We start from the raw sequence: 22,911 nt of genomic DNA, 5'->3' as shown, positions 1-22,911 counted from the left end.
TATTTTACTTCAATGGAAATGCTCCAGACAACAGGTGGATTAAAGGACGGACCACGGAAATGGCAGGGAGGCATAAAGGATGCGGTGATGAAAAATCACGTAAAAATCACCTACAAATAATCTAATCAAACCGATAATACTTTATTAGTAACAGCCTGAATTATACTTATTCATTTTATTTTATAATTTTTTTTAACAAAAATATGACAATGGTTATGTCTGAGTTTTTCAAAAGAAAAGAAAAATATATGAGGACATGACTTATTGCCCCCCCCCCATGCAGATGCATTCCATGGTCCCTGGATGAAAGCTTTTTCCCTTGTTTTCTTGTTATTACACCCAAAAACACACATAATGTTGCTTTTACAGCCATTTATAATCACATCACAGACTGATGCAGCTGCACACAGCAATACAGATGTAATTCCATTACACAAGGCCCGACTGTCTTCCCCCCGACTCAGAAGTCAGAAGTAATCATCAAAGTTACTCCAGGAACCATCTCGGAGACGTGAAGTTGCCTGTCTCTTGGCCATTTGCTCACAACAGGAAGTGACAGCTTCTGTAATTCCCAAAAACCACGACGCATTCTCGCTGTAAGCGCCCCCCCCCCCCCCCCCCCAAAGCTGCGCCCTACGTCACACCCCGAGATCTCTACCTCCGCGTCAAACGAACTCGCAGGAAAAGGTCCCAAGCCGCCTCGCAGCTCTCATTGCCTGCGATAATCAAAGAGTGCGCTCCATTCCGCCAGCCGAGATTAAAAACCGTTAGAGTCCCACAGAAAGTTATTAGATGTCAGCGCGCCGGATGAAACACAAACTGATGGTTCGACACCATTAACTCGGGCAGGCATGTATGTCGATGAGTAACATTTCCCAAATCGTCTTGGAACAGCAGAGAATTTCCTTTCTGCTGCAATAAAAGCTAAAGGAATTTAGGTTGGCGATAGTCATGCTGTTAAATTTTAAAATAATAAATGAATAAAAAATAAAAACAAATTATAATAAAAGAAAAGTTTTTTTTTATCAGTTTGAGGGAATCTACAAATTTGTAATCCTGCTCTCCAGGAAAGGATTTCAGAGAGAGACCCTTGAAGAGAGGTTGGAAACAGACTGGTAGCTCTTAGAAAAACGAGTAAATTAGCTAGTACCTAAAATAAATGGCTCGTTATTTTTTTTTACAGTCCCAATCAAGGGTTCAATGATTTATACATTAACACGACGAGCGCTGCAGTTGCACTGATACACGGAGAGCCACTTCCAATCAATCTAATTGTCCCTTTTTCCGTGATTGTGAACGGATTGCGGGACTCCTTCCACGCGGATGCTGAAATCAAGGGAGTCTCACTGCTCGAACAGTGGAGGGGACTTTCGAGGTTACGGTTTGAGTTTGACCGGCGGGGAGGGAGATTAAGCAGTCTGAGGAGCTGGATAAATTTTCACCGAGACTACATTTGCATGACTGGAAAAAAAAAGAAAAAAAAAACTAGATAATATCCCCTTGGTTAAAACCCCCAAACAACCATGGAAGGAGAGAGCGGCTATGGGTCCTTGGCCTAATCCAGAATCAATACCGTGAATTTTCATTCCGTCACCGTTTTCACCTCTCGACTCTTTTTTTTTTTTTATGACTCTCTTAGACAGGGATCATCAGGTGGCTCATGCACGTGAGACGTCTGTTTACCATCCGGCGGATATCCATAAGCTAGCGAAAGGAGGATGATGTGAAAATGGACGAGACAGAAATAGGTATGAATCAGTTGATTATATATTTCATGCTCATTGGTTCTCTGCAGGCCTTGGTTAAATCCTCTCTCTAGGACCAGAAACTTGCATTACTCTCAAAAAGCCCCAGAATCACGTTCACTCACATCATTGTCTCTTAACCGCTTAAATGGGAATGCTCTCAGCATCCACGCCGACCCATATGACCACAGTCCTGGCAGTGCTTATAAGTCCTTATGAAAGTCACTAGGTGATTAAAAGCTTGCAGCAGGAACTTTGTAGTCTCACTACTAGCGGCTGGACTTTCCACGCTAATCAAATGACTCAGCTGTACTTCATGTATCCTTTTGTATATGTGCTAACAATCGGAGCGCTGATCCACGGCCTGTTAAAACAGGTCAGCTTCCTGTCAGCGGCTAACGGCTCGTTAAAACGGGGCAGCTTCATCGATCCGAGTCCGGCGCCGTGCCGAATGGACCGCTAATGCAACAGGGGGGCTCAAGATTTGTCACGTTCAGCATAACACTAAAGATCGCCTGGCCGGCGCTATAAAGAAACACCCGTAAGACCAGCAAAATATAATGTTATACCGAGCGGAACAGAATATGGAATAGTGATACTTTATTGATTCTCATGTGGAGACTGTCTCTTTGCCTATCCCATCATGCTCTTCTTCAAACACAGAGGCACATAAAGAGGTGAGAGCAAGCTTGGGGGGGATTCATAGCACACCTAGAGCAATTGGGGGTTAAGGGCCTTGCTCAGGTGCCCCATGGTGACATCACACCACTGACCATGGGATTTGAACCAACAACCTTCCAAGGACAGGCACAATGTCCTAACCTGCTGAGCGGCCCCAGAGAAAAATGTCACTCAGACAAACAAAATATGAAAATCAGAAAACGGGAAATAAAATATCAATGTTGAGTGAGTTCAGCTCAACGTGAAGACAGACAGAGCTGTTGGAAAGCAAGGCTCCCTCCCCCCCATCCAATCAGTCTTGGGAAGATGGGGGGTCAAGATCAGGAGGTGTTCATAAGAGAGATGCTGCTGTGTTTCAGTGGTAATTGCAGGTGCTACTGTGGCAGAAAGTGCCCACAACAGACATGGAGAGTCACCACTGGGTCAAGGGGGTTGTCACCTGATGCTAGATTCTCTGTTCACACCTGACTGGAGCAGGTGTCCATCGTAACATCATCCACAGCAGGGAGGTTCAAAGCCTTGAGCTCCAGAAGGTTCCCCAGCTTCTGCTTCCTGTTCCAAGGCCTGCCTTTTGTTTATCCAGTCACTTCTTATTTTTCTCAGAATCGGGGTAGCGGGGCTCATCCGTCAATAAAGATCTGGCATCCTCCTGGTATAATTCCCTAATCCCCCCTCCGCCTGTCTGTCTGTCTTTTGTTCCTCTCCCCACCCGGACCACATGCCAAATGACGGTCAATTGGGGGGAGGTACATGAGTGAGTAGTAGGTGCAGCAGGCCCTCAGGCTATGAGCAAACAAAGGAAAGTTTCAGCCGACGGTGGCAGTTAGCATACCGGAAGGTTACCGGATCACATCTCGAATGACTAGTGACTGTGGGGCTGTATCCGCATGAAATGACAAGAAATCAATTGCTGTTAATTAATAATTGATGGATTAATTGCATTAATATTGATGATACCATTACATGCAAATTAACTAAGCTGCTTATTCCTTATTGTTTTCCCCAGCATAACTGAGCGCTGGTGGCTGGCGGACAGCAACGGCAATCTGCCAGGGGCGGGGCCACAGGAGCACTAGTCCTAGCTGAAAGCTGATTGGCCTGCTGAGTCCCCTCTCCTCTGTCACTCACTGATTCAAAACGTATCATTGGCTAATGATAATGTTGACCATGGCCATGGAGCCCCTCCATGAGGAGGGCTAGCAGGTACAGTGTGTCACGGGGCAAAATCCCTCATCACGATTGTGGATAGCCAATAGGAAACAAACTCCGGATTCCCACAATAACTCATAAAACAAAACAGTAAATACACAGTAGATTAGGACACTTACAAAGAAACCTGTGTTTCAGGGATACAACGTGCATTTGAAGTATTGTTTATTGTTATTTTAAATTTTTTGTTACTGTTATTTAATGTCTATTTAATCTCATTTTCTGCTGTTTAAAAGTATGTGTTGTGCGATTTCCTTCAGGAGTAATAAAGTAAGCACATATGTACATGTGTATGTATGTTTCTATCTATCTATCTACACACGATGGGGCATGAATGGGAGCAATAGAGAAACCTTGTGCATTGATTGATACATTCAATTATGAAATTCATATCATGAACAATGATTCTTCATTATTCACTGTCTTGAAAGTGAATCGTAAGCAGCATTAAGCAGAAAAGAACAAAGCTGCCATTGATTTATGCCAGTGCAGTCAGCTGGACCTTTAGCGTATCTCGGCAATCTGTCGAGAGGGATTCCAAATCCAAACTTTCGTACCGGGGTTACATGACCACATGTCCAAGCCGTGACGTCGACTCTGATTAAGAGAGTCAACAGGCAGGTTGTTAACACTGAATTTCAATCAGCCGCCCCCCCCCCCTGCTGCGAACTCTACATGTGTAAGTGACCCATGCTAATTAAGCTTTGATTCTGAACTGAGAGGAACAGGGCAAATCCACCTCACTGCCATCCACAAAAAAGGGGTAATCGCAGCCTGAATATCCCCATAAAGGTGGGATGTTTTCCGAGACAGAGAGAGAATACAGTCAGAATAGAAACAGCATTCAGGGTCAGAATTATGCAAAGCACAATTTCATTTAACCAGCACTTCAGATTATTGGCATCACCGTCAGTGAAGTAAACGGGACAATTAACTAAACTAGAAATTATAATACAATACAATACATTTATTTTTTATATAGCGCCATTATCAACAAAGTTGTCCCCAAAGCGCTTTACAGGGTTGTGCTGTGATACATAAACCATAATTAGAGAGAGAGAGATACAGAACGGGAAAAAGGAAGGAAAGAAAATGAATAAAGAAAGCCAGAAGACAAAAGAGGAGAGGAACTGAAAACTCCCAAGTAGGGAGACTCTGGGGATCCAAAGTCAACTGGCTGCCCAAACCCCTGGGCAATTAATTAAGTAATTAAGTTCACAAACTATGCAGTACTCGTTCTCACATCTTGTTCATTGAGAGTCCCCAGCCCCTCCCCCCTCCGGGAATTTCAGGAATTCATTCTGCTACCAAGAGGAGAACGGGGTAAAAACACGGTACATGAAAACATTGGCGAAAACACCAACCGGTCGAATTTAAAGAGATACAGTCGCAGAGTGCTCAACTGGATAGTTGAAAGTAAATCCTGGTTTGGTTTTTTGCTTTCTGGACCTGAAAGGTCTGCCTCTGCAGCACAGACACCAAGGAAGGGGAACAGGATTCAAGAAACCCACGTGACTCAGGTAGCGCAGTGCAGTGTGACTTACTCCGCAGAAAGCCGCGTACCGGGGTTCACGTGACAGTGTCCGAACTGTCACACTGACTTGATCAATAAAGCCGACAGGTGGTTGATTAAAATTTAGAGCCCTGTTTGATTAAACTTTGATTCTGAAGCGAGAGGAACAAGCCAAATCAATGTGGTACTCCTAATACAAGAAAATGGATCCACCCTGATCATGTGACTTAGCTGATCATGTGACTCAGCGAGGGCCACTCAGACTGACCTCATCTATCTTCCTGCTTTCCCCTCCTCTCACATACTGCGTTTAGTGTATGTGTTATTCCCACCTCGTGGGAGGTGTCCCAGCAGTCCCTCCCACGAGTTGCACTGTGATGCCTTCAGCAAGACCACCCGCAAAGACCCCTATGCAGCAATGTCCAGTAGGCCATTAATGTGAGGATGAACTTTCAGACACTGCCGGGCTTTCCCAAATGCAGCAAACATGGCTAAAGGCAACATGTGTAAAGTGTGCTAAGTCGGTTTGCACTGGGGGGTGGGGTGTCTGTGTTCAGGCGAGAGATTTTGATTAACGGGAACTCTTTCCCGCCACTCTGGAAAACTTCAAAGGTTCGAGTGATTTGTTCCAGGCTATTCTGTGTCCCAGGAAGATTCAGGCAGCAGGCTATTGCAGCCGGTTCAATCCAGATACCGGGCGCTCCCAATGCCGGACTGGAGGAGCACTAACTGGGCATATTCACCATCACAGTGCTTCGCGATCCTGCTGTTTGGACACCTGGGGCATTTATCCACCCTGCCGGCCCACCCTGCCCACCCAGTGGATTCCACAGCCATCCCTGTCTTTCACGGAGCTCTATTCTTCATCCTGGGATGAGTGATGAAAATTAATGAATGTCTGGTAGTGTGGGAATGGGCTGAGAATGGGGGGGGGGGACTCACTACAAATTAACGAACATATCGTGGCTCTCATGTCGACTGCTCAGCCTGCTGTGGTGTTGACATGAGACCACATCATCACCTCACCAAACCGTGAGCCATTCCGGATTCAGACGTCCATGGGATTGGCTGTTGGCCTCTGGAAGCCCCGCCCACAACAGCTATGACATCATCGTCATCTTTCCTCACACTGCTGCATCTCACCGGATCCCCTTATCTCCTAATAAGTGCGACAGCGATTGGTTATGTCTGTCTTGGGACCTGCGTGTCAGTTCTCCTGTAAAGGAGGAACAACAGTTCCAGAAGAATCCCGGACTATTCAGCGAGGACCCAATTTAAAATTTACACATTTTCTGCATCCGTCCTCAACTCGAAACACTTATTAGCGCAAATGAAATCAAGATCTGCCGCGCTAGCATAACTCAGTTAGTGACAGGCAGCACTTTCCCCTCATCAAATGGAAATGCATCATTAGCCAAAACTCCGTCTCCCACGAGCATTTGCAAACACAGCTCTGCGACACCATTGAGGCGGTCCGTTTAATCGAAAAGCTCCTAGCGGTCCTGCTTTTCTTGGTTTCTGGTGCCGTAGCGTTGAGTGTCTCTGTAGGACATTCAAATCTGGGCCTTTGTGTGGAGCAATGACGGGTGGGGGAGGGGAGACTAGTCTAAAACGAAAAGAAAACGTTTCAGAGGATTAAGAGTTTAAAACATCCCCCTAGCTAACGTTTCTGTGTTTCCTTTCCTTTTATTGTGTTATTTATTCATTGAAAGTGGCATACCCGTTCAATGAAGCATGTCTAAGAGGCACAGTTTGGCCGTAGGGGATACAGTGCGATTTAAAACGCAGCAGTGCAGAGAGAGACAATGAAGGTGACAGTTTGTGAGAGTCAGCTGACACCCTGGACCTACAGCCGACGTCCCCCCCCCCAAACCCCCCAGTGAGATACTGACTCAAAAAGCAGCTATATAATTCCCCCACCGTATAAAGTTAATGTCACTAGCTATAACACATTCTGCGTGCTGTTTATCACAGGGCTAAAAAAATAAGAATCAGCGGAGGGATTTAAAAAAATAAATGCACTCGAAAATCATTCGAGGGAGAAAATGTACTGGAAAATTATTCTGGGACCAGCTAAAATGGCGCGCGGTAAACATATACGACCGATATGAGTTTACATTTACACGCTGAATCCGCCTGACGGATCACACACGGCGGTTTGATGTTTTACAAAGGCCGCTGGCAGATCGTCGAGCCAATGGGAATAGCTAACTCAGGAAAGGCCAAATCACAATTTTTTGGGTCATTTCTGTCTATCTACTAAAATCACTCCAGTGCCAGAATGACGGTTTCGGTACACGCTTCCCGAAGTGACCTAAACTTACTTTGATATAGTTCTGATACCATTTTCTCAAAGGTACAACAGCCAAACATTTGCCTGGCTCTTTAAGCTTTGTGCATCTGGTCCCCAAGCTGTTCCCTGAAGCTCTTCCCCTCCACTGCAGCCAAACTGATTAATGGTGTCTGTAGCATAATAGAGGAAATCGATTGCCATATTTCCTCGGTCCATAATGCACGGGGGCCTTGATGCAGCTGATAATGTATGTGATAAGACTCGCTACAAATCGTGTCATTAGGGTGCGCGGGCCGCATGCCATCCCATAATTTCTGGGCGTGTGTCCTGCCATGCACTATCCAAGAACAATGCTACAGAGGAAAACGATGTTCCGTTTCAGACCAGTGGTCAATCATTTCATTTTACAATATGACATTCTGTGTTAACTCTTTTTATATGATGTTCAGCCACCATTCAAATCACACATTTGTGTGGGGGCCCACTGGGGGGGTGGGAGAGGGGCGGGGAGAGGCGCTGCTGGGAGTAGAATACAATGATGAAGGTTTCTGACAAAGCATCCAAACTCGCTTGAGGGCCCCCCCTGGTGACCACAGTACAATAGTTACTACAATATTAAATAAACAGGTTCCTTACTTAGGAAATGCTGAAACATTGTGTTCTGTCAACCAGCTAAAAAACTACACTCTCCTGACTCTACTTGTTAGCTATTTGTTTCATTTTTTGAAACATTTGAAGGGGGGCTATATGACTTGCTGGGTGGGGCACCAGGAACAGCAAACCCGACAACCACCCTTGTTATGACAGCCCTCTGCCTCCAACTGCTTCTGAAAGCTCTGCCTAGTATCAGCGTGAACTTCCTGTAATTACCTTGACCTATTAAGTTAACCAGCATCACATGACAAACGCTGGGTCTGTTTATCTCGCCTGCGCTTAATTAGACGCCACTAAACACGAGGGCCTTGAAGCTCGTGTGACCCCCGCATCCAAGTTTCACATTTACAGATGGTGGCCTCATGGCTGCTGACACGTCTCTACGTTATTGGTCCGTGCGTATCCAAAGGGGCTCGGCCTCTGTGCTGTTCCGGTCGTTTACCATTTACGCGTCGTTATGACGACAGCATCTCTCAAAAGCCAATCACGGGTCAGTGCAATTAACAGACACACACACACACATACACACACAGATCTGTACTCAAATCTTTGTGTGGACTGTCCATTGCTTTCTAAGACAATTGACAACATTAACCGCTACCCAGCCCTAACCTTAAGTATAAGTAACCAAACAAAAGACTTCTGGCATTTTTAGTTTTTTGATTTCTGTCACAGATTTGTATAAAATGGAATTTTACCTTATGGGGACTGAAAAAATGGTCCCCACAATGCCAAAATATCAGGTCCTCACAATGTAATATATACCTAGACTACACACACATACAAATTATTTATTTATTCATACTGCACCATAAATGTAGATTTTGTAGTTTTTCTAACTATTGATTTATCATACATGTATATGTTGTACAGCTTCTTCCGGAACTTTTGCACAGTTTTGCACTTTTGAATTAGATGCCAAACTGCATTTAGACGTCCAAGTATTTGGACTTTCTGGTATGACAATCTCTACACCAGGGAGATACCAAAATGTCACCCCGTAACACAAAGGCGTAAGAACACGGAATGAGACACGGCACATACCCACAGCTCGGAAGGCCCTCTTCTAGATCGCGCAGCCTCAAAACTCAGCGATTGGTGAATCTTGAAAAGCTGACGGTGGATTTCTCCTGCTGATGTCTGGGCACGTCACATGTCAAGTTGGTCGAAGCATTTCGGGAAGCGTTCTCCAGCAGGCCTGCGTTCTGCGCGGAAGAGAGACACGTAAGGATTTCTCCAAAGCCCTGAAGCCTCCATAGCACTGCTGAACGTTTCATTATTGTATTCTGTTTGTCTCATGTGTCAGAAGTGTGGATAGAGAGAGGCCATCACGGCCCATCCTGGTTGCATGGAGCAGGAGTAGGGCTTCCACGATGATGTCAGGTGAATAGCCTTGGGTGATTCCAGGAAGGTAGGGGGTGTAAGGGGGCCATAAATTATACAGAGGGGCCAACCTTCATTAGTCAATGGTTTTGAATCAGTGAGCGACAGGTGAGGGGCACTGCGATGGCCAATCAGCTTCCAACTAGGCCCAGTGCTCTTGTGGCCCCGCCCCTGTGAGTAGTCCTCTCATTCACTTCTTCATCCCCGGAACATGCATCCAGACCCCAATCAACACCCTTACCAGGATACCAGTTTCGTTTTCTTCAGCATTTCCCCTGGTGTTGATGGAAAACCAATTTTTCTTTTGCTTTTATTCCTCCAAAATAGACCCCAGCCACTGCCAGGAGCAGTAGATACCAAACAAAGAAACATCCTAGGAAAAAAAAAATCACAGGCCCTTCATCTCCCAAGGAGCAACCCTGTTTTTAGAAGTTCCAAAAACAACAAGGCGCTCACACAAGCGACCAGTTAGACGGGTAATTTTAGACGCGATTAACGACGTCATTCCGGGGATTTGCGAATCCTTGTAGCTCTCGCCTGGGAACGACCTGTCGGCCGGTCTTGGATAGGCGTTACTGCCGCTGGGATGAGCGCAGGACCCGTACGAGCAGGCAGGCATTTGCGTCGGCTCCATGCTGAGATCAGAGAGACAGGAGCCTCTAGATTTTTTAATAATTAATATAAAATGCATTTGCCCGTCGCGATGGGAGATAGACCGGCTTTCCAAGCGCCCAGCAGGTGGGAATATTCAGAGCTGTCAGTCCCCGCCCACCTCACTCCGGTTCACGATGGAAGGGACGCCGATTCCCATACGCCAGAGCAGCACGTGTTTTAACGCTCGCTAGCGGGGGGATGGGAGTTTCCCAGATCGCAAAGCGACGGACCCGTTGAGGTGCAGGTAGGTCTTTAACCACCTGCTGTGGTTTTAATCACGCCGTTTAACATACTTCCTGCATCATCTGTCAGCCTGATTCAGAGATCCCAAGCAACTTGGTTACACAAACTCCAATACTATGATCCACATGATCCTCCCGACTCTGTCAAGCCGTGAAATTCCAGATTGTCCGTTGATATTCCATGATGCTCTTCTTGTTAATTCATGGTTAGGCTTTTGGGAAAACTATGTGGGGAAGACCTCTATAACAACACTTACTTTTTGTAACCTATGCGAAAATGATGCACTTACGAGATACTATATTATCATGATTTATTAATTGATCCGATAATAAACAACAATTATCCTTCCTGCAATTACCTCAGGCATACATTAATTTCTGACGATACGCTGTCCATCCGTGTGGATTCTGCCCTTAGTACGTGTCGTTTATTTTATATTATATTAAGGAACACAAATAAATTCAGTGAGGAGGATGCCCGTCTTCATAGTACGCCCAGACAAAGTGTGTGCAGCCATTTACTGTATAATTACAGCAGCCGGCTTCATACTTAATTTGCGGTACAAATCTCGGTCCGCCTAATTACACCGGTTTTCTCTTATGTGCGCTGCCTACATCATGTCCTTAATTAGGGGTGAGGGGCGTTTTCATGTTGAGAATGAGAGCGTTTACCCCCTCCATCCCCCCTTCATAGAGTCAGCATTGTTGTAACAATCAGCCCAAAAATGTTTTAATGCTGATTCCCTCCAGGCGTCTAACTTGTATATTTCTCCTTCAGAAATGACGCCCACGTTGGTCTTTTTTTTCTGCTGAACCAGATTCACGGTCACACTTTTCTATTAAAATAGTAATCTAAATGCAAATTTCAGCTCCCTCTTTCTTTTTCCGATGTTTTGGGGCCAAGATCATATTCTTGCGAATAAGATGTTTTAATTTTTTTCCCTTTAGTTTCTACTAGAATTCAATAAAGATGGGCGTGTGCAGTTAATATGATATAACGAGACGCCCCCCCCCCCCAAAAAAAAGCCCGCGTTCAGACTGTGACCAGTAACACATCAGAAACGACAGATACACGATTAGACAGAGTAAGTATAAGCAAGTAGACTGAAAGGCTGTATATAAATATATAAACACATAATTGGTGTATGCACCTTAAAATAGAAGGGCTATAGATCGCCTACAGTTCTCTCTCTCTCTCTCTCTCTCTCTCTCTCTCTCTCTCTCTCTCTCTGTGTATATATAGTACATATATACTACAAGGTACAATTAGGCATAAATTATACTTTACACCATCCCACACATTCAGTACACATCTTTCTACTACTGAAACCCTTGCTATTTGTTGTCATATTTTACAGATGTTTTATTTCTATTGTCTTTTAAATTTTATTTATCCTGATATTTTTAGATTATCTTATTTTTCTTTGCGTTTTGTATTTCCTTTCAAGCACGATTTCAGATTCAGGCAGAAAAGCATATCGCTACGTTGATGTGCAGTCTATGTTTGTGTATGTGACAGACCTTGAAAGGTGAACTTAAAGGAGATGTAGACCTACTAGGCAAGGGATAACTTTCTGGATACTTCAGAATATCGCAAAACATTATATGTACAGATGGGTTTGAGTGCACGTCTGTGTGTGCTGTATGTTTGTTTGCATTCGAAACACACCGGCCCTTGGACATTAACACTGTAAACAGTGAGTGCCTTGACACTGAGACAGCTAACCCCGACAGAGTTTATGTGGTGACGAGGCTGTCAATCTGAGGCGTGACAGACACAGTCTCACGTAGCCGTCACCCCGGCAATGAGCTCGTCCCCGCATGACCGAGCCCTGCCAAGCCCGGATTTACTGCCACGATCGGCCGGCATCTTTGGCTGAGGACCATCAATCTCGCCACGCCGGTGATTCAGGCCCGACACCGCGTGTGCTCTCCGGGGAACGAAGTAAAAAGCTGACCAGTGCCCGGATTTCCAAATCAAGCCACAATTTATCTCGGGGTGCTTGGTATTTTATCCATTTCTGACAAACAAAGAAATCTGTATGAGATACCACGTGTACGATCGATAGTTTTGATTATTTAGGGTAACACTCAATTCAAATCAAATCACTTTATTTGCCACATCACTTGACACTTGCCAGAATAGCGATGAGTGGAAAACATATATAAGCTAATTCCCAAACAGCAGCGATGAAATAGTACCAATTTAACGAATAGTGCAATAGGAAGTAAATAGAAATTTAAAGGGTGCAATTCATAGACTGTGCCAAAATCAAATCATTGAAAAAAAGTAGTGTAATAACGCATTGATCGGCTCCAAGTTTATCAAGCAGCCTTACAAACAGACACTGTCAAGCATCAGCTGTTTAATAACGTGTGGGGGTGATGTCATGGGGAAAAAGAATGAGCTGTGACACCTGTCAGAATGTCATTCCGGAAGGATCACTTTACCCTGATCATTGAAAAATAATGAAAATATCTTATCAAGGCTATTGTGTGCATGAGACGTGAACCTGATGCTAAATTTATCACGTCTTTCTAGGTTATTTTTAAGCTTTAATCATTAACCACGGCCACTATTAAGCACACAGCCCTCTCCCACGGCCTAGTTAGTGCCACTCATTTACCGCGGGACCTGACTGTAGGGGCAAATTAAGCCTGAAATATCTGGATCCATATTAAACTTTAATATAATTTCTGTCACCATCTTCAGAAAAGAGGCGCCCGAACGAGAGCAATTACCATCGCGTCACGTCGCAGAGAGTTTGTCCTGCGGCGGGCTGCTACGCATCCATCACTTGCTCGGCCCTATCTCTGCGCTCGGCATAATCGTCCTTTTAATGAATGAGAGCGGATTAAGTGCGCGGTTCCATTCGGTGGGGTCCTGATTGCAAGCTGGCTCCTCCATTCTCCTGGGCACTTGTTTTCAAGAAGCTGCGCAGAGACAAAATCGACCCCTAAAACAGAGCGGCAGCGCTTCTCATCAATCCTTGCGGGTGACAGGGCTGGATCTAAGATTTTATTTAATGCACAATGGCACAATAGGGGCCATAATTCGTACAGAGGGACTAACTTCATCATTAGCCAATGATATGTTTTAAATTGCTAATTGACATAGGAGGGGGCAATCTGTTGACGAATAAGGTGTCAGCTGGGGCCGATGCCCATGTGGCCCCACCCCTTTGACTAGTGCAAAACCTGCATTACTGCTTTTTATAATTTTGGGTTTAGAGTTACTCATGCCGTGAAAGTCACCTGGATCCTGCAAACCCACTGCTTTGATGTTTGACAATGTCACTGTTAAATCATTAATAAAACGCTGCTGAAACCAAATAATTCAGCATCTCACGTAAAAGGAAAACCCGTTAAACACTTCAGGTGAAATGCTAATTTTAATGGTGTATTCATTCTGCCGGGCATTCACTCTGTTTTCCTTAATGGCCATTGGTAAATTAATTACATTTCGGACTCACGAGCCTGAGCAGTTTGAATTAGCGCAGAGGGTATTAGCTCTGGGCAAATAAAGCTTCATTATGGCTTACTGTCCACGCCCCAATACGAGCTCGGCTTGTTAGCCTGGATAACCACAGCTGTCCAGCCAGTGAATCAGCTGGGAAGGACCTAACATATCGACGTGGCTATAGCTGTGTGTGTGTGGCACGGGGGTGGGGGAGGGGGGTCAACGTCATCTATGTATCTGGGCCACCAGGTGGTCTGGTGGTTCAGGAAACCAGCCTCGTGACCGGATGGCTCACCCCCCCAAATCTCAGAGGGGACTGCTGGCACCCACTTCACGCAAAAGCACTTGACCCAAATTGCTTTCCGGACAAGGCTAAAATAAACAACTGGGGTTACAATCTCTGGGATGGAAGCATCTGCTAAGCAGATAAAGGGCTGAAATTAAGGCAGTAACGTCGATGGTGGGTCACCGGGGGGGCATACATGCAAGAAAGGATCTCCAGAATGAATGTGACAGGGAGGGGGGGGGGTTTCAGGGCCCAGCAGAGTACACCCTCGAAAGCGACCGTGACACACTTCCCGGAAGCACACGCCACCAGACGCTGTTGAAACCCAACACAGTCCCGTTTTCAGATTTCCCTGGAGCTGCTTGCATCTAATGGCATTCCTGAGCCGAAGTGGGGATCGGCAGATGCAGTCTGGCACCGAATCGGAGCAAGACAGAGAGACCGCAGTGTAGCAGCAAGGGTAACTCTCAGGGGATGCAGATGAAACGAAAATACCCCAGACGTGTTTCGCACTAATTATAATACAACAAAATTAAAGCAGACGGCCTCCTCCCCCACCCCCTTAAGAACAAGGCCAGGGTCCCTTTAAGGGACCTGAAATCTAAGTTTAAACTTTAAAGTAGTAAAACGGGCATTCCCACCCACCAACCCCCCAGAAGGCATTCTTCTGTTTGCGATCATGTCTCAGATTCACCAGGCCCGCTCAGCTAACGGCGCTGAGCCCTACCGACAACTCCAGCTCGATCAGGGACCACTGCGTTCTGATGCCTGTTGAGCCCACTGGATTGGGTCGCACCATCAAAGTGATTGGAGAAGGCCCAAATGCTTGTTCTACCCTCCAAGCAGGTCACATGATTAAGTCACATGACGGCCTGTCACCATTTTTAAAGGGCAAAGTCTCACCGTTCCCGTAACACCGCCCTTTATAGACGGGTGCGCAGCCGATGAGCCAGTGCGTCATTGTTACCCGTAACGCCACCCTTTGTAGATCGTGGTGTGTGACCAATGAGCCAGTGTATCACCGTTACCCATAATGCCACCTTTTATTGACTGTATCTTTATCACACCCAACAGTGTTAAAGGGGTAAAACTGTTTGCTGCATAAATTAAGATTTTTTGTTTATGAAACTGTAGCATACATAGCATTCATACACAAACTGAAAGTGCATTTTACTCCATCTCTGTGATTTGCTTGGCACTGCCTGCTTTAAATTTGCAGCTAAAATTGTAGTAAACATTTAATCTAAGGTCAATAGTACAGGGCTTGGAGTAAATTCACAAAAATCACTATAAAGTATTCAGTAAATAGCATGTAAAAAATACACATTTAAAGCAATAATGAAGAAAGCTGGCCAGTTACTTAAATTTTGACATAACTATATGTGGGAAATAACTAGGATGAGGAGAGTTTTAATGTTTTAATATTTAATTTTAAACAGTGTGGAGTGCGCGGTGCATTTTGACTATATTAGGTGTCTGTTAAGAAGCTACGACTGACACGGCAGATTGGACGAGGCCCCAAATGTGGTTGATCAGGCTGAGTGTACCAACTGTAGGTCCAAGAGCAGATCCCTTAGCACACCCTTGATTTGCTTTTGTTTTCTGAAAGAAAAGACATTCGCACGGAGTGAAAAACATAAGCTGAAATTCATTCGGGACTGCTAAGATTCTCAGGAGTCTGTCGGACTGTAACAGAACACACAGCTTCACGACATTTTACTTATTGTAATTCTGCCGGCTTATTCGCTGTAGCGCACGCACAGCGGTACCTGCCCCTCTCAGGCCCTTTATGGTTCGGTTGACACATGCGCGGAGAACTAAGAAACACGTTCTTTATCCGTGTCACGAGTTTTCGAAATGAAGTTAATCCGTTTCACACCTTTGGCAAAAAAACGTCCTACGTATACAGGCTATTTGTGCACGATCGATGTTTCATGATTGTCGATCTATTATAAATCTAAACGTTTAATGCGTTCATTTTACTGTTCATGCATAAAAATTCACCCAACAAAACACAAATAGCATTTGCATTGATATTGCAGTCATCTATGATTACTTGTCAAAGCCCTGCCTAGATATTTATTGATCACTTTTAAAATCTGAAGCATTCTGGGTATTAATTTAGTTATAAGATTACCGATGGTGTAATGATTTGGAAATATATAGTGTATTATTCATTCTGGATACATGAAATATATTTACATCAAGCTTGAAAGAGCACTGAAGCAATATCATTACATGATGATCATTTTATTCTTCAATTTTCTTTTCTTTTGCGCTTGCAGGGTCCTAAGAGTGGCGAATTGTTCTATGCAGGCGTGAACTGGAAGGGGCTTGAGATCGGTGGGGGCTGAGAAGTCTGGCTTCAGCGGGATACTTCTCATAGCACGCAACGTTCCCAGCTGTTTACATTTCCAGCGTTTTCCACTTACGGTGTTACAGCATGCCGCCACAGTGAGGGGATTAAGCCCGATTTCATTTCTCCAAAACCCCATTTCCCCCAAATGTCAATTTACCACTTAGCATTTTTATTAGCGGCCCGACTTTCTGAAAATGAGTAAAAAAAAAAAACACCCCAAAACAAAACACACACGCTCCGCTTTTCATGCCGAACTAAATCGACCATGCGTAAAAAAAACGTTCGCTGGACTACAGTACGCGTGGAGATTATTAAGGGGCTCTCCAAACTGTCTCATTTCCACCTCCGAGTCAAGGTGCGTTAGCAATAATGCGAGAAGGTCTTCAGATGGGCATCGCGGTTAATCTCATCATGTAATCAATGGCCTGTCTGTCCAATAACTTATTCCCACTAGGGCGCTGTCATAAACATTCAGGGTTACTTTGCAGACAGAATGCAGAACAGAGATCCAGAGGTCACTGGAGCGGCCTGCTTAAACCGCATAGAAGATTCGATTTTTAAAGCCGGCAGGGATGGCAAAACCATTTTATTGTTTTATAATATCTCCATTTTTAATTAAATTAGGTCCATTTTCTTTTATCATCATTCTGCCAGTTCACAAATTAGCCGTTACCACTGATTGTGACTGACATCAAGGCATTATATTTAACAGATGATAGGTTGCGGGTCGAGGAAATCGCGTAGCCACCCAAGGAAACCATACTCTTTTGATACTATTATAACTATGTAGGTACCGTAGTACAACAAAAAGTGTTGAGCAAGTGAACCAACCACTCATTAGTTATACTTGGGGCATTTCTATGTGAAGCTTTTTCCACGTTTTGTAATAAAAAATGGATTTAAATAATGAAATACTTCCCAGCACCTTGTTCTGATGTATTACCTTATTATGTAACCTCGCCATAGATTATTGTTATGTCAGTAAGCGATAATTATCGGGGCAGGTAGCTTATTCCTGTTAAATTTATTCATGAGAAAGAGGAAGCTAATCCGGGCAATGAGCGAGAGATCGTCTCGGCGGTTAGATTCTTAAACGTCTCCTTTCCGCATAAATAACAGTAATTATGCACCAGGCCACCTCGTAAATAAAGCACATGATCGTTCTTTATGTCCGCCAGGGGCAACCACAGACCCAAGCCCAATGAGAGCGGTCACTGGGGGGGGGGGCACCCCCCTGGGGCTCGTATGCTGAAATTTGCTGTGGGGGGTGAGGTATTACCCATGGTAAAGTGTACCTAAGTGGGACTTGGGGGCTATGAAATATATATATGTAAAAATGGGACACATCGCTCATTGATTTTAGAATATTTCTTTTTCATGGGGGCTGAATGTGGATGCCCCCCCAAAATAGGGCTTAGAACCACCTATGTTCCACACGGATCCCCAGGCCCTACTACCGAACCGTCTGTGTTAACGGCGTCATCGAGAGGCGTCATGGGGTCTGTGTCACCCCTCCATTCGCTCCCGTCACACGCCGTCATCCTTCACGCTCCCCTTCAAAAGCCGGGGGGGGCTCTGACCTGAGCCACGGCAGGCAGAAGCCAAAGTAAATTAAAAAGACCAGATCCGGGCTGATGCCCACATTCTCATTTCAGACATGTGATACATCGATCGGTGTCACATGGGAAAGGACACCTTTTGAAAATACCATCTCGGTAATTATGCCCTGGAAACAGCCCAAAGCTTTCAATTCAATGGGCACATCCACAGTATATTCCCAGTACACAAAGTTTCACCTTATAGCAGTGGTTACCAACCCAGTCCTCAGGGACTCCCGGCCGGTACACGTTTTTGCTCCCTCCCAGCTCCCTGCCAGGGTTGGGAAACACTGCCTTGTAGAATCACAGTGCTGTGAGGGTATCCAGAAGGTTGTTGGTGTGAGTTCCGCCTTCGCTCTGTGTGTGTGGAGATTTTGGATCTTCCCCTCCTATTGTGTGTCTTACCTATGGGTACACTGGATTCCCTGGCTATGCATCCACATACTGGATTCGGGTAAGAACAGGGATTCCTTCACTGAAATCCAGCTGCAAGCAATGTGAGCCACTTTGGACAAGAATATCTTGTTTTCTGTACTGTACCAAACAGATCCAGTTGAGTATAACTGGAATTGGGGGTCAAGGGTGATCCTCCTCATACCCCCTCCCCCCCCACAAAAAATGATTAGAAGGGTATTACAACGACAAGAGGAGAATCCTCATTAGATTCAATCTCAGGCTACACGTATCTGTATTTACTTATAATTAAATTACATAATTATATCATCCCATATGGAGATATAATCAATGCTCCATAAATTACATAACGGTAACATATTGGGGACACTGAGACATTAAACACTGTTACTTATGACTGCGTTTGTGATAAATAAAAAAAAAAGATGTGAATCTCTCATACTGTACAGGAATGAAAGCAAACAAAATAAAGGGAAAAAAAATAGAAAACCCTCGGTGTCAATTGTGGGCTGTTTGCAAACAGCATCTAATCTGGTGTCTATTAAAAAACACAGCTAATCAGCAAGGAAAATGGAGAGAGAGGCAGGCATGCTAACGAGCGCAGATACAGTGAGATGCCTCCGCAGCTTAAGGACGCCGAACGGCTCAATCGACGTGCCTGAAATTGATCCTCTGGCTCATAAACGTTCACTCGCACGCAAGCTTTTCACGTCGCTATTTTTTGTTACATTTCATAACAGTGAGGACAAGCCAGGCAGCACTTGGGTAACCAGTGAGCGGCCTGTTAAATACGGACCGTCAAATCTTTGCAGTGCCAAACGTGACTGTCATGAAGCGGTGCAGTGGCACATTTTAGCTTGGGGGGGGGGGTGCTGTGCCAACCAGGAGCCTTAGGGAGTTCGCTTTCGAGAGCAGGACTTTTTTTTCCCCCTGTCCAGACAAGATGACGATGCAGGTTAGGGGGCAGAGTCTGGAGTCATTTACAAAGAACATGACAAGGTCACAGACATCACAGGATGAGATCACAGACACCAGCCCTCAAGAACCAACACCTACACTTCCATATTTACTTTACAGTTGCTGTTATCACTTGGCATCCAGTTTTCTTTTTTATAATTTTGGGTCATTCCTGAGAGACAATTACATTTATTTATTTACCAGATGCTTTTATCCAAAAGTGATTTACAATTTTGAGAAAGCAGAGTCAGACAGTCCCTGGAACTATTGGGGGTTAAGGGCCTCGCTCAGGGACCCAGCAGTGACGTCACTCTGCAAACGCAGGTGACACTGAACCAGTGACCCGCTAACTATATTTTAATCTGCAGTCACACTCTGCCCCCAAAACATTGAGGAAAGTCTTCCAAAATATCCACCGGTCAGCCATAACATTAAGACCCCCTGCCTAATATTGCGTAGGTCCCCAAAACAGCTCTGACCCGTAGCATGGACTCCACAAGTTCCCTGAAGTCGTCCTGCAGTACCTGGAACCAATATGTTACCAGATCCTTTGACTGTTCACCTGCCTAATATATAATGGCAACCTTGACAGGTGCCATTGTAACGGGACAATCAATGTTATTCACTTTACCTGTCACTGGTTTTAATGTTATGGCTAATTGGTGTATAAGTGCAGCTGTTTGTAATTTATCCCCATTCTGGGGAGGCGGGTGTATCAGAGCTTAAATAAATTGTAAGCGTCGTGTAGCTCGTATCCAATCCTGACAGCGGCCTCATCCTCGCACGACTGTACCCATTTGTCCCTTTTATCATGTCGTTGTCATTCAGTTGTTTGTTATTCAGACGACACCGCCGCTAACTGCGGCTAGAAAGAATAAACGTCGTATCTGATCGTCCTCCGACGGCACCAGGGATGCCTTACATCTCAATAACTCTCTGCTCCTCATTTTTAAGCAAAGACGGCTGGAAACGCCACGTCTCCCGTCTTTCACTAGCAAAAGAAATAACAAAGATGGTCATTTTTCACTCCGTCCACCTTCTGTTGGTGCGGATGTGTTGGCACTGTACACATCGCCGGGTATTTTATGCTTCTTAGCAGTACCTAGAGTCGAATGATATATAGGCTGAACTTTGCATCGGTGGTGATTTATGATGGGCTCTTCTAACGGCTTGTTTTTTTGAGGCGTCGCCAACAGCGGACCTCAGCACTGCGATATTTCAAACAATCGCACCGAAAAAGTGAAAAGAGGAGAGATGGCGCGATAGATCATTCTAGAAGGCACTCACCGGCCAGAATCTCACACAGAGCCACCGCTTCCGGACAATAACCGTCGTGACGAGTTATGGCTTTCCGCTGATACATCACACTGTACGCTGAACGCCGTTCCACAGTTCATTCAGGAGCTGATGTGTTTAATTAGGAAATCCACCTTAAACGATGCCGATGGGTCATCTGCTGGCTGTGTGCTGCCTTAACGAGAAGCAGGAGGAGTCGAGCCCCACAGCTTGTACAGGTTTCACAGCTACCTGTCCGGTGTGATCATCCATGATGGTTCGTACGGTACTGGGTAGAAAATCAAACAGTATAACATCCTAACCCAGTGAGCTACACACAACCGGACAATCGAAAGCTGTCCCCTATGCAAGTGCTGCATTCACACTGCAGTGTACCATGGTACACACAGTTTTCTGCAGCTATTTTTCAGAACAGCACATGGACGAGCCCAAAATTTATAGCACAAAACCGCCGGATCCCATGTTTACATCTTCCACGCACTTTGTTTCATAATCGTATTAGTAAACATGACATATAATAAGCATAAATACTCCACAATCTCCCCACTGGACAAGCGGTTATGGAAAAGAGATGGATAAACGCAAATACATTAGAGTGTGACTGAAATTAATTTTCAAAATTGCCCAAGAAGACAGTCAACTTGACTATATCTTCGTCTGATTAGTCTGTGTTAAGTGTTTAATTCTTAATGCAATAAGCCCAGAGATCTGAGGGAAGCTAGTTAAATTGACCTAGTAAACCATGCAAAGATCTGTAAGTGCTTTGGTGAGAGATTCAGTAATATTCCACTGAAGCTGCTGTTCTCGTTACACTGTAATGCCTGTACACTGTAATGCCTGTACACTGTAATTCCTGTCACTTAGAGCAGCCCAGTTCCTGAGTGACAGATGCACTCGTTTGTATACATGCTGTATGTACAGATACTGACATGCTTTTCGTGTCTCAGCAAATCTGGACAAATTCGCCCTTTAATCTACTGACCCCAACGGACATTGACAGTTTGAAGCTGCATCTGCTCGTTCATCCGGGCCTATGCAGACTTTGATCTCTCCATGGAGGAATGAGCTGGCCCAGATTTTGCTTCTGCGATGGTTTCCTGCATCCTCCTGGAGATAAAGTGGTCGGTGGTGTGAAGGAGGTAGTGAAGATCTCTACCACTGGCCTAACACTACGGAAACTCTAGTGTTGTTATCATCAAGTGTTAAATGGCAAAACTAGACAATATTAACAAAAAAACGTTAACATTTTATTCAGTCATACAGTTCAACATAAATTATGGTCATTTATATGAAATAGCTTTTGAGTATTTAAGTACGACAACTACTAATTAGAGAAAATTAGCCTGCTCATGACTTTATAACCGCTCTGATCCTTACCACATTTTTACAGTCATCACACAGGCCGGCATGCCAAACAGGAAGTGACATGCCATTCAGGCACGGACAGTCGATAACAGATCCAGGTCCCATATATGATTAGCCATCAGGAAGGCGTTAGATTCACCAATAACTCAATAATAGATGCTTTTATTTCTGTTCACGAAAGCTTCAGTCCTCGATATATGAAAAAACCTAAATGAAGTCGACCCCACACAGAAAGACATTTTCATCACGTACGTCGCTTACAGAGGCCTGCTTGTTCAGGCTTCTTCACACGGGATAAAAAATGATTTCCTCTCGGAGAGGTGCTGAATAAAGATGTCTGTAGGCTTGCTCCTCCTCTGATCTTCACTCCAGCTCTGTACGTCTCTGAGCTCCTCTGTCTTTCTGCTGAACATGACACATTAACCCCCCCCCCCCCCACAAGTACACGGGGACGGGTTGGACTGGGTGGCTCATAAGCCACGCCCACATGGCCACTCCCCAGAGACAAAAGGCCTATCAGGGTGATTTTATATTCTCTTTTGCTTGGGAAATACAGCACGATCTCTCCTCAAGCGCCCTCCACCCCACTGCTTGTGACTTACAATGGCTGAACTAATAGTTACTCATTTTTATTCAAATCTGTGGGCTCTGGAACAAGAAGTGGCAGTGGCCATTCGCTTGGCTGACATTTAACCGGATGCCTTTCATGCAGATAAGGCTGGAGAGAAACTGGGGCATCATTGCTACGTCTCCTGTGCCCTTGTTCAGTGCCGGTCCTGCAGTCACTGGAACTGTGCCTGTT

General features: G+C 44.9%; 1 protein-coding gene across 2 annotated transcripts in view; it reads right to left on the bottom strand.

Annotated features, from left to right (window-relative positions):
- The window catches only part of LOC125740810 (cadherin-12-like), a 112,357-nt gene that overhangs the window by 75,213 nt on the left and 14,233 nt on the right, over positions 1 to 22,911 (bottom strand). Inside the window, exons 1-3 of one of the 2 annotated variants that reach the window (XM_049012465.1) lie at positions 22,122 to 22,475; positions 21,727 to 21,851; positions 9,140 to 9,300 (exon numbers count right to left, since the gene is read on the bottom strand). The gene's annotated coding sequence lies outside the window, so the exon portion shown is untranslated. Of the gene's footprint in view, positions 1 to 9,139; positions 9,301 to 21,726; positions 21,852 to 22,121; positions 22,476 to 22,911 lie in introns of those variants that run through there. The other variant, XM_049012466.1, reaches the window with a different exon arrangement.

Source organism: Brienomyrus brachyistius, chromosome 4 (assembly GCF_023856365.1).
Source record: "Brienomyrus brachyistius isolate T26 chromosome 4, BBRACH_0.4, whole genome shotgun sequence".
Classification (NCBI taxonomy): domain Eukaryota; kingdom Metazoa; phylum Chordata; class Actinopteri; order Osteoglossiformes; family Mormyridae; genus Brienomyrus; species Brienomyrus brachyistius.
The sequence above is the reverse complement of the archived record's forward strand: the minus strand, read 5'-3'. Positions and strand labels throughout refer to the sequence as shown.